This window comes from Mus pahari, chromosome 11, assembly GCF_900095145.1.
Source record: "Mus pahari chromosome 11, PAHARI_EIJ_v1.1, whole genome shotgun sequence".
Taxonomy (NCBI): domain Eukaryota; kingdom Metazoa; phylum Chordata; class Mammalia; order Rodentia; family Muridae; genus Mus; species Mus pahari.
The window spans coordinates 693,152-704,335 of record NC_034600.1 but is presented as its reverse complement, the minus strand read 5'-3'; positions in this window follow the sequence as shown (position 1 = coordinate 704,335).

Here is an 11,184-nt window from a genome sequence, read left to right as displayed (position 1 = left end):
TCGCACAGAACATGTAGTCGTGCCTACATGTAGTGTGGGTGTCCACCTCAGCCTGGTGTGGAGGACCTGTCGAAGACACACCCAGTGGTTTGTTTCCAGTGAGGTTGTCGACCCCGTCGACCTAACTGTCCTCACTATTACATGTTTTATGTGCAATGAATAAGATAGGGGTTAGGAAAACACCACTCAAGTCCCAACATTCACAGGTTTTATGATCAGCCACAGTAGCCTGGAGCAACTCAGGAACAAAGAACAGTGCTCAGTTACAAGTGCGACCTGCCCCTGCACTCTGACGCATGACCACAAACAACACATCCAAAAGGCAAAGCTAGCGGCCATTGAGAACAACCAAGATTAGGTTTCTGTCAGGACATCCAGGCTTACAATTTGGGCTCCTATCACAGCTGGTGATAAGGAAATGCAGCCACACAGACCCTTATTAAAACCATGAGCACTGAGGGATGACGCTTCCATCAGCCTGGGTGAGCACAATGAGACTCCGCACTGGCTCGAGACAACCCACTTGTAAGAAGTCTGTTCCCCTGTGAGACCCTTCTGGAGTTGGGATTGGGCTGTTTGAACCTGTATGAGTCTGTAGACAGTGCCATTTTAAAGGTCAGCTGTCAGCGCATCCCCAGGTCTTGCTGGACAGTCTTAGCTTTTGTTTGGGTAGGGGTGAGGCATGCTGTAAACCGTTGGATGCAGCTTCTGCTTTTCAGGAATCACTCAGTGAGGGACCTTTCTAACCTGTTACTCCTACAGTCTCAGCACAAACTGAATTCAGTGCATCATGAAGGCTCATTGAGCTCTGTGCTGACACCAGCACAAGCTTTGGTGTCTGCTTACACTGCGTTCAAGAGGTTCATTGTGGCTCTTGGAACAGGGACTGAATGGAAAGGGGTCAGCCTCACTAGCAACGGGATCACAGGTCTGTGTCACCAAATCTGGCCTAGTTTTCAGTATTTATATAAAACGTAATTGTCAAAAGCAATTCAAGTGGCAGATTGTTCACCAGACATACCAGATTACAGTTGAGAGTCATGAAAAGGCTACATCAGGCAAACCAAAAGAAATCAGATTTAGCTGGGGTAAAAGGTGACTCAAAGAGAAAAATCCTACCAGATATTTTCCCTAGAATTTAAGAATCAGTGAGAGACCAGGACTTCTTCGTATGTGTGCAGTTAATAAAGTTTCACAACAGTTAAAGCAAATGTTCACAGCTAGAAGCAAGCAAGATGTCAGCACATATCCCACAAATGCATAAAAGAAATTAGAAAAATATAGTTCTTATATTCTTCTATTAAATGAAATTTTAGATGAGTTATAAACATTCTGTGAAAAATGCAACACACCAAAACATAAGGAAAAGATAGGAAGTAATTAGCTTTCTGTTCCTGTAACAAGCACCTGTGAAAACCAGCCCGAGGCACCAGCCAGCCTGTGAGAGCTTGGGCCTGCCCTTGGCATCAGCCAGCCTGTAAGAGTAGTGAACAGTAATGTAGCTAGAGAAAGCTTGGAAAGTCTGAGCTGGTCCTTCGCTTTCTACCCATACCTCATACAGCTTGCAGCTCTTTCCGTAGTCTGTGCCTGAGCCACATCCCTCTAGGATCCACCTGTGGCTAAGTGCTTTCCTGCTTCCTGTGAGCTGTTGTGACAGGCATGAGGAGAGTGTACTGGGTAGTTTTGTGTCAACTTGACACAGGCTGGAGTTATCACAGGGAAAGGAGCTTCAGTTGGGGAAATGCCTCCAGGAGATCCAGCTGCATGGCATTTTCTCAGTTAGTGATCAAGGAGGGCAGGCCTTGTGGGTGGTGCCATCCTGGTAGCCTTGGGTTCTATAAGAGAGCAAGCTGAGCAAGCCAGAGAAAGCAAGCCAGTAAAGAACATCCCTCCATGGCTTCTGCATCAGCTCCTGCTTTCTGACCTGCTTGAGTTCCAGTCCTGACTTCCTTGGTGATGAACAGCAGTGTGGAAATGTAAGCCGAATAAACCCTTTCCTCCCCAACCTGCTTCTTGGTCATGATGTTTGTGCAGGAATAGAAACTCTGACTAAGACAGAGAGTCTGTGAGAACCACTGGTTTTTAACGTGGCTCAGAAGTGCCTGTGCTAGCCTGGCAGTTGTGGACGGTATCTGAAGTACAGATAGTCTGTTGGTCCAAGCCCTGGACATCCAAGTGAGTTATTTCCAAAGAAGTTGAAAGGGAGATAATTTAAATGCATTTGTAGTATGTGGCTGACTGGGCAAGCCTCCCCTACTTGGAAAGGGGCATCTGCTCAAAGCTAATAAAAGTTGTATTACTTATATGGACATAAATCAGCTCTTCTTTGCTCTATGTTTTATTTAATGCTAACATCCTTCTTTTTAAATGTGGTTGGTTGACATTTCTTGGAAATCCAAATGCTGCTTTTGACACCCATTAAATTTTCATGACTCCTGGGTCGGATGAGTTCTTAAGTTAAAGCCATTTTCGTCTTTAAAGTATTCTTTCAGTGTGTAGGAGAGTGTTGAGCTCGAGTTAGCCGAAGTAGGTGGCTGTATCTTACTGTGTCTGGTCCTTATCTCTCCCAGTATTTATTTATTACATTGGGGTACCAGGATGTCTCCCCACTCCCCCTGTACTAGTCTCAGCAATGCCTCAGGCAGAGAAGACGAAGCTAGGTTGAGATCTGGAGGTCCCCAAGCTGTCTACTTATCTCGCTTTCTCTAAAGAACATGGGGGTGTTGCTGAACACCTGTGTGTCCAGCACAGTGTCAGAAATCCTTCAAGGGTCCAGTGAAACGCTGAGGTACCAGTTGTTATTCTTACTGTGACTCACAAAGAAGTCCAACCATCTTCTCCAAGACCATGGTGGCGACGGAAACCACCCGAGTCAGCGTCAGGTTGTTGGGTTCCAAGTCCTTCATCTTTTATAAAAGATTACAAGATTTCACTCACAAACTAATGTGGACCAGTGCTAACTTGTGGCTGTCATCTTGTATTATTTTCCTTCTGGGTAAGGTTGATGTCTTTACTCCTTGTAAGTTTTAAAATCACTTTTACAAGTTCGCCACACACTCCTGTGGGATACTAAGACCTGTCAGTGGGTTGTGTAAGGACTGAAATATTGTGGCTTACAGCCTGACAAATGGTCTGCTTTCCCATTTGTTGCATATTCTTGTAAAATCTTCCAGTACCGTGTATAGTCTTGCACACACACACAGGCTCTCCACGTCTTCTGTCAGTCAGAGATGGACTAAATGATCTGCAAGGCCTAGGCCATTTCATTGCTTGAAATGAATCTTTGGAATTTGGAAATCTGCCTTGAAAAACAGTGTGTATTAGATAAAAACTAATCACGGTGACTTAGTTATTCATTAGATTATGTTAAGCAGTTCACTAAGATATTCAATTGCTTCCGGCATGCTTCTTCTTAAGTTAATCTTCAAGCTTTATTTCATTTTTACATTCTCCCACTAACACGTTCCAGATTTAGCTTTTTTTTTTTCCCTAACTATTGACACAACTCTTACATCATGTGAAAAGACTTGCTACTAAAGTGTTTTCAAGTTGAACATGAAAGAGAGAGATGACAGGCCTTGCTTTGTGGTCACTAAACATGGACAGACAAAGATCAATTCTGATAAATGTGTGGAAAGTGTAATCAAAGACAATGAAATGCAGTCCATTAAGGCACAGCACACACTTGCCTTCTTTTAATAATCTGCCAGTGACTTTTAAAAGAAACCAGTACTTCTTCAATTTTAACATTTATTTTTCCTTTCTCTAATGTCACTCTTCTACATGCATTGATGACGTTCAATAAAAGGAAATCTCCACTTTTATGATCCCGCTGTTGTAAGAAGAAATCAAACTGAAGCCATTTTGAATAAAACTTCCATTTTGAATAGGGGCTCCAATAGAGTTGAAGTTCTCGAGACCTCTGTGGGCAACTGACGTCTTGCTTGGCAGAAAGGGACATGTACATGGATAACTGGCACCCTGGTTGCTAAGGTGAGACATAAGTGCTAAGTAAGTCACTCCACCACAGATGAATAATCCAGCCACTGGAAACAGGATGTGTGCCACAAAGACATGTCCCTAAAGAAGCCCCCATCCCTAAACATTGTTGGTGGGATAACTTGGCACAGATGTTTGTGGATTTCAGGCTTAAATCTACGTAACACAATGGCTCGGGGGTCACAGTTGAGCTCCCGAGTTTGTTCTGCAACACTGGTGGATAGGTAGCGGTCCGAATAGAGTAGATTTTTCGTTATCTGCTTAAATAATTACTAAGATGAACGTTTGAAGATGCAGCCGGCTCCTGAGTCGTTGCTGCTGTCCCTGAGTGGTCAGCTTTGCTGCCTAATTCAGATAGAGATCTTGCTTTGCCAGACTCTTGTAACTTCTTAGGTTGTATTGGATTTGCTGTCCCCAACATTATTGATATGTGTGTGTCTCGTTACAGAATTGCCATTGAATAACAGAGGATGATGATTAATCAAGTGTGCTCAGGTACCAGATGTGCTGGGTCAGAGCATGGGACTAAAAGGAGAAAGTACACAAGGAAGAGCCTCCTGCCACATAGGAGTGGGGCTGCATGATGAAATGGTGTTAGAATACAAAGATATTTAAAGAGTTGGCTCACCATTGCAATCACATGCTGTTCCTCTGCTTATAGACTGAAACCGGAACATTTTTTTTTTCATGATTTCCTGGTTTGGTTTGGTTTGGCTGTTTTTCAAGACAGCATTTCAGGGTCTGGGAGGAACACTCACTCTCCTGTATGGCTGCTCTGTCAGAGCCCGATGCCCAAGTGGCTGCATAGGCTGTGGAGATATGAGTTAGGCATACAGAAACTCCACCACCCTCAGACACGGGGTCTTTTAGGCATGGGTGTTGACACAAACTTGGGTGTATGAGAGACTAAATGGATCTTACTTTAGAGCTAACAGGTGCAAGCAGAAATGTATTCAAGGACAACTCTTTAGGATGCTCAGAAAGAGACCGTGTAAATGCATTGTCTTGTGTGTTGAGAAATCCATCAAATTTTGTACAGAACTGCCATTTCTGCCATGAGAGCCAGCTGCCTGGTCTGTGTTAGCATTTCCTCTAGGCTCTGCCCAATAGTTGCCTAGTCCCTCCACAGGCCTCTTCCCTGCTCTCTCCTCTCCTCTCCTCTCCTCCCCTCCCCTCCCCTCCCCTCCCCTCCCCTCTCCTCTCCTCTCCTCTCCTCTCCTCTCCTCTCCTCTCCTTCTCTGTCCCTTTTCTTTCTCCATCTCTACTCCCTTCCCCAGACCCCAGTACCACACCCTAAACACACCTCATTTTAGACCTTGTTGTATGGCTGATACCTTGGGTGCGGGGTGGGGGTGGGGGGAAGCCGGGGGTGGTGCTCAGCATGGACTCGTCCCCCTACCACATCACGCTGCCACCTTATAAAACATAAGAGTCTGCATCCCAGCTTTTAACCAATCTCAGAGGAAAATATTATTGCTAGCAAAGAACCACAGTGCATGAAATTAAAGGGAAAAAAAAAGCAAAACCACAAAACACTGACCAGGCACAGTTTCCTGTATTAAAAAAAAAAAAAAAAATGTGCCCCTACTGAGATCCTTCAGCTTAGCTATTTTTAGTTGAGTGACACAAAGATGGAATGAAGATGTCGGCTGGCCGCAGTCTCCCCAGGCACCTGCAGGGATCATTCGTTTGACTGATGAGGCGCATCTGCATATGGAGACCAATGTACACCTTCATGAAGTATATGCCATCAGCGCCTCGGAGAGTATTTTTATCAGGACCCAAGGAAATCCCGGCAGCTAAAATAGACATGAGAGCTCGCGTGGGACCAGCCTTGCTTGTCTGCACTGCCTCGTCCATCTTCAGAAAGAACAACACAGTTCTAGTGGCTGTTGGTGAAAGGGCTTCGGGATGCTTTGTGCGATGGTGATGAACAGCACAACCACAGTCTCCATGACAAAGCAGAAAATGCCCAAGGTTTAGGAACATCTTCTATGGTCTTGCCGTGCCGTGATCGAGCTAAGGGTAAGAGATGAAGCCAGTGCCAGAGTGTAGCGAATATCTGTGGACGGTTCTAGTGGTGACCCCTGGACTCCCGGGTTAGAAACCGTTCTCTCTGTAATCCCAGTGCGTGTTGACGTGTGTGTTGTGTGTTGATTTTGGCTGACTGAAGCCAAGAGAAGGTAGCCTTGGTTCACTGTCCCATGCCAGGAGGGAAGACGATCTCTCAGGACTGTGGGTTCTCAGAATGTGGTATCTAGAACCAGCGATGGGAAAAGCATGGAATTTGGGGACATGTGAAGAGCCTTTGGCTTCTTTTACATTGCAGGCAAGGCACTGGGGGGATCTCCTATCTCCGGATGCTCAGATTCCTCCTAAGCCTCCTAGTCACCCCAGGGTGAACGAAGAGCGGGCAAGCCTCAACAAAGTCATGACATCACATTGTACCCTGGGCATCTAGTGAATAGTGATGGGCGGCGACTCACCATGGATATAGGAATACCCGTGCATATCCCTGGAGATGAGGCCAGTGCGTCAGAGTGTAAACACTCCTGGTTCCAGGTACAGGGGACCAATCACCACTCTCTGATGTCCCAGAGATATAGGAAGACTTTGTTCTGACTCCAACAATGATGTTGATGACCAGCAGGTAATCTGCCCCCCCCCCCGGTGGCACGGGTGTCCCAGAAGAAAGTGTCTTCACCCCACATAGGCTGGGACACCGGTGACTGCCTGTTATGTAACCAGGGCAGAATTGTCCAGGGAGAGATAGGAAAGACTGAAGTTGGGAGGAGGAAGACAATGGTGGGGGCTGGCACTCTTTGGCCCTATACTGCAGAGTTCAGTATGGTGCACACAGTTCCATCCTTGGCTCTCCTCCCTCTGCTTGTCTATGCCTGCTGCCAGTGGTACCAGCAGCAATCCCATGATGCAACGGTCACCCTCCCGGACTATCACACTGCTCTTGATAGCAGCACAACTAATACTATAAACAACCCAGCGGAGGCCGTCATAGTAACTAATCGGCAGTGACAAGATAGCCAGGTAGACCACAAAGGCAGCTGACTCTGGGGCTACTAGAATGGCTTATTGATGTTAACAGAAACGGCCATAGGGAAAGGGGAGACCTCCTGTGATGAGCCGCTTCTGGATTAACGTTGCCTGAGAAACTGTGGTGTATCCCCTTGGATGCCTAGATCATAAATAGGGAGAAAGCAATAAGTGAGAATTAAATAGATGTCTACTGCCCCGCTTTGTCTCGCCTTCCAACGGATTGGCTCCAAATTCAACGCAACTGGGAGCACGGTTGCACTTCATACAAATACCACTAGATGGCAGCCTGGGACAACTTTTGCCTCATTTTCTATTGTGCCTCCCCTCCCCCCAACCCCCAGCACACACACACACAAAATGATTTTGGTAATATAAAGTGGCTTTCCACAATGCCGATATGAGCTGCAGTGTTTTTATTTTTTTCCCCACTGGTCCCTTAAAGCACCAATTTTCAAAGCAGACAGTTTGTGTTCCCTAAGTCCCTAGGATGAAGGAATGGATCGGACTCCAGGTTTACACTCTGGGTCAGCTTAAACAGGGCCAGCTATTCACCCCAGTAACCTGAATTTATTCCTCTACGAACTGGAGATAACGATGCCACCATTCCAACAGTGCTATGGGAATTGGACGAGGTCATCTATATAATGAGGCTAATAGCGCGAGGCTCTCCAGTGCTTGCTAAGTCTCTACAAAGGATGGGTAGGATGGGCAGCGCAAAAGCCGCAGAAGCAAGCTAGCCTGTAACTGCTGTTCCTGAGTGGCCCGGGGAAGCCACTTAATTTCTCTGTGTCTCAGCTTCTTCATGAGTATGGGGATATCACGCTTGCCTTTCCACATGACTCTAAGAGTAAAGTAGCCAAATAAAGCTTTAAGGGTTTAGGAAGCCATCTCCAACAAAATAACTGCCACTCTACTGGTTTTGTGCCCATAAGGGAGGAAGCAGAATTCCTGAAAAACATCTTCTGTATCCAGTGTCCCCCGGGACACACCAAGACTGGGCGTGTGAAATACGAAACTGCGTGTCAGGCGGTTCAGAGGATGTGTGTTGCCTTCTGTGTTCTGCATGTACCACCCACCCTATACATTAGCAATTCTTCCACTATGCCTGCCTCTGCTCCTTGGGTCTGACTAAGTATGGATCCAGAATCTGTCAGCCTTCCCCATGATTCAGGTGAAAGCCAAGGTTTGAAACACTGTGAGTTAAATCACGCCATTCGTGGTTCTCAAAACGGGTCTCGGGGCGTGAAAAGCTCCCCACTTTTTCTGCTGGGCATTTCTAAAATGTGTCCCAAATGATTTTCTGGAACAATAGAATCAGGATCTGTCCAAACGTCATTTCAGCAGGAGAGCTGTGTGGTCACAGCTATTTCAGACCTGTGGATGATCTCTTAGCTCATCTCAGTACACTCTTTGGGAACAGAAACATCTTAGGTTAAGAGAAACATTGTTGCCACATGGGCAGAGGACAATGGTGGTATCAACTCAACCCCAATTATCAGTAACCCTCAGAACTTTATTCATTGAGATACTAACCAGGCCAGAGAGAGCCTCCCTTCGTAGCTCCTGAGAACAGGTGAGATTATGTATGTTCAGAGTGGTATAGGCAAAGGCTCTCTTAGAACGTTCCCTGCATCATGAGTTGGGTCAGATCTGAAGTCCATTAGACAGCATGGCGGACAGACTGTCTCACTGTTTGAAATCAATGGCTCTGTGGGTTATTTTGGTTTTGCCTTTATGATATTTACTATACTTCTTTTGGGAACTGAACGTGTAGAAACAGACTTAGAAAACAGATGTGTGGTTCCCAATTTAGTAACTAAATAAGCCTAAAGACAAATGAGTAACTTGGGGTGATACAAAGGAGAAATATATTTTTCCTGAGAAGATTTTTCTAGTCAGTCTCTGGCATAATCTGCTAAGTAATATTTTTCATGTTCTGCCCAGGGATCCGACAACACAACTTGCTTTTAGAAGAATGGAAGAAAAACCTTATCTGTGTCTCAGAGAGAAGCCCATCCCAGCAGCTCTGCCGGCCTTGATGACATCAATGAATTCCTGAAGTCTTTGTAGTTTTGTTCTCAGTGTTCCCAGTGCCCCGAGGCCTGAGCTCCGTGACCCTCCGTGCTTCTGAATGAGGCGAGATATGTGGCAAGCACACTTCAAGGCAGCAGGGTCCATCCCCATCAACACTCACATCTATTAAAACAAAATCTATAGAGCACAGAGAGGAAATTCAGTGTGTAATTCATGACCATGGCTGGGGTGAACTGAGGAGCACGGCGGGTCACCATGTGGAGTTGATGACTGTGAGCACTCTCCCCTGACAAGAGAATTCTCTTCAGTTCCTCCTCCTCCTCCTCCTCCTCCTCCTCCCCACTCCTCCTCCTTCCTCCTCCTCTGCTTCCTTCTCCTTCTTTGTTTTCTTCTCCTCCTACTTCTTCACTTTTCCTTTTTCTCTTCCTCTCTCCCTTCCAATATTACTCTCCTCCCCCTCTTTTCCTCTCCTCCCCTCCCTTCCTCTCTCCTTCTTCCCTCCTTTTGCAATTGAAATTATCGAAGTCTCCATAGTAACTCATAGAACAAAGAAAATGACTACTGCCAATCTCTCAGTCCCCTCAGTTTGGGTGACAATGTGGGGTACTTCTGCCACTGCACCACTGCAGCCCACGTGTGCTGGGGCGCTCCCACCCCTCCTCTGGTGACTTACACATCCGCACATCTGATCTGCCATCCTCACTAGGACCTCTGTCATAGAGACTCTGCTTTTCAGCGATGCTCAATATTCCTGCTAAAAGCTGGGAACACATGCCATAGCTTTAACTTCGGCACGTACTCTGATTCCTTGCATTTACTTTTGCTGGCAGGAACAGACTAGTACCTTTAAGCTGCACCGAGAAACGTAATGGCTCTGAGAGAAATCCGGTGTCAGGTGGTATCAATTACAGTTCAAACTCTTACATTTATTTCTGGCTCAGTTGAAGTTTGCCAGTTTTCAGTAGGAATCTGGTTTTAGACTGACATTGAAACTCTTCATCACCGAATTCCCAGTGTTGTTCAGGGTTGTTATTTCAGTCTAGAATCATGGTTAGCTACCTAACCCAGTTCCCACTGCGCAGCGTAGGTACTTGTGTGAGAAAAGAGTTCTCACAGAAGGCTTTACCATATAACTCCTGGAACTTTGACTGACCCTGAGGGCTTTGTTGCCTAAATGATAGGAGCTCTGAATTCTAAAGAAATCTGGGACAATGAGAATTCAGTCAGGCTTTGCCAGAATGAAGTCGCCTGAGCAACCACCACTTCAAGATTTCCCACTTTTCTTTGGGCTGTCTTCTATGCTTCTGACCCTTAAAATGCACATTTAAACACCCTGTTCCTGCCTGGATGTTCCACTAAGCTGTTCAGTTAGATTCTCACTCCAATTAGCATTGACATTAGAGGAAAACTGGGGGGGGGGGGGGTTGTCTCCACAGGGCAGTGCACAAAGATGATAAGGGTACTGAAGGGGAAGTGAAGAACATCCATGCTATGGAGACACTGTGGGCGTAAGCAATGCCAAATATTTATACAGTGGATTCCATGTGAGATAAAATATGCAGTTGGCCCCTGCTGGTGTGATTAATAATTTATCAAATTGGTTGGAGTTGTTTTTAATTCAGTAAATATTGAGCCAAATTGTTCATGTTATCTGCTTTAAAATGATAACACAAACAACAACCTAGGCCTGCTGGTAGTCTCTCTGCCTTAGTCCTTTTGAGAACCGTGAATGAGCTATGCCATCCCGGCTCTGGAGGGTTTGGTTTCTGAAATGTGCTTACCACATTCCACGTTGAGTGAACTGGCACAAGATGGCCTTCACAGCTCTTGTGTGGTTTGCAACAGAGTTTGAATGCACATTCTTATACATTTTAATCTATGTTCATATCATCTTTATGTCTTCCAAGATGAAGTCAGAGAGTGTAGAGAAGTGGGGGGAATGTGGAAGAATGGGTATGAAGACACCAACAATAAGAGCTGGCACAGTGGTCTGTCTGTTACATGCAGTCCATGATGCAAGACCTGCGGTGGTGTGAAGACCCAGGACAGCCTATGGGCCTATGGGTCTCTGTCCCATGAAGAGCTGGGTATGATAAT